Genomic DNA, 1,688 nt, shown 5'->3' with positions numbered 1-1,688 from the left:
CCTCCCAGTGACCACTGACCCTCCGTCAGGTGTGACTGTGAGTCGTGTCGGGCAGTTGGAAGACCAGCTGAGTGTTCGCTGGGAGGCCCCGCCTGCTCTCAAAGACTTCCTGTTTCAGGCCAAATACCAGATCCGCTACAGACTGGAGGACAGCCAAGACTGGAAGGTAAAGGACACAAGGACACACAGTTATAAAGACAAATTATACAGATTAATCTGCTCTCTCTTTTTGTCTCTCGCACTCAAACGGACGCATATCACTGCAGCGCTGTTCCAGCTGTTTCTCATCCTCATGCTGTAATCACCTCTAATCTAGTCTGATTGAAACCTTCTCCGCCAGATGAGTTAATAGTTGGGCCGGTCAAAAACTTTCATAAGTCATAAATCTAGAAGTCGGGTTCTGATCGGGAGAAAAACACAGGCCAGAGCCACTGTGTATACCTCTTTTTAAGCTTTTAATGAATGAAAAATACAGTGTAAAACGTTCAGCTATGCAGATGGTGCTTTCCAGAATTCACTCGAGTCCTCTGGGTAAGAGTGAAGATTCTCCAGTAATTAAGGGGGAATTACACAGATGTAATATAAGCAAGTCTTTGCTCGCAAAGTAGAGACAGAAAAGAAAAGGGGAGTGGAGCGGCGGTAGAAGGATGGGACCATTTTTCGGAGGAGGAGAGAGGAGACTTAAATCCAAGTGGCTTTAAGGGTTTGGTAGTGAAAACAGAACGCTGTAACCAGCCTTAATCATGAGGTCATGCTGAGGAATGGAGGGATACATCTCAACTGTTAATGTCTTCAATATGGCCGTAAAAAAACGCTCAGCGGTGACTTCTGCCGATTTGGCCTCCCCACGTCACATCATTAGCCCTCTGATGCCTGTAATTTCCGTGTTCTGTTTTCTGTTGGAGTCGCCCTTAACAAGTGTTTACAGACTGAATGCCAGAGAGAAAGTGGGGGCTATTAGACAAGATTATTAACTGCAGTGTGTGTGTGTGTGTGTGTGTGTGTGTATGTGTTTCTTTCTCTGCATCTATTTGCCTGTCTTTATTTTTGCTGTCTGTATGTTTGTGTGAGTACCTGTGCACGCTCCTGTGTGCGCGTGTGTGTGCATGTGTCTGTGTGTGTCCCAGCATATCCAGCCCTATAATAAGTAATAGAGAGCAGATTTTACCCAGCGAGCACGATATCATTAAAATATTTTCATAAACATGCTGATCAGGAGCCACCAAACAATGTGGTGTGCATGCATGTTTAGGTCTGTACATGGTTTGTGGTTGTGTTTTCTTGATTCTGCCCTGTGTTTTAGTTTATACTTGTTGTTATTTAATACTGCGGTCAGACCTCCAGTGCTCAACTCCGTGTTTGTCCCTTTTGCTTTTCTTTTTTGTTGTCTGTCATGTAGGTGATGGATGACGTCGGGAACCAGACTTCTTGTAGACTGGCTGGACTGAGACCAGGGACTGTGTATTTTGTCCAGGTATGGTGTGGATACGTGTGTCCACGTGTTAATGATAATGTTGGTCTGTGTTTCAGAGCCTCAAAATGTTTTATTTTCTGCAGGTCCGCTGTAACCCCGTGGGCATCTATGGCTCTCGCAAAGCTGGAATCTGGAGCGAGTGGAGCCATCCCACGGCTGCATCCACACCCCACAGCGGTGAGCGCACACTCATACGCACACAGTGCATCTCACT

General features: G+C 46.0%; 1 long non-coding RNA gene across 1 annotated transcript; it reads left to right on the top strand.

Moving 5' to 3' along the window:
• The first annotated feature begins 13 nt into the window (after window positions 1-13).
• Window positions 14-1,645, top strand: LOC111667886 (uncharacterized). Its single transcript, XR_002761692.1, has 3 exons — window positions 14-166; window positions 1,400-1,474; window positions 1,558-1,645. It is a non-coding gene; the product is annotated as an uncharacterized LOC111667886 (long non-coding RNA).
• Window positions 1,646-1,688: the final 43 nt, after the last annotated feature.

Source organism: Seriola lalandi, unplaced genomic scaffold, assembly GCF_002814215.2.
Source record: "Seriola lalandi dorsalis isolate HSWRI2012SDOR001 ecotype SW California unplaced genomic scaffold, Sedor1 jcf7180002003766, whole genome shotgun sequence".
NCBI lineage: Eukaryota > Metazoa > Chordata > Actinopteri > Carangiformes > Carangidae > Seriola > Seriola lalandi.
Note: the sequence above shows the minus strand (reverse complement) of the source record. Positions and strands in the feature narration are given on the sequence as shown.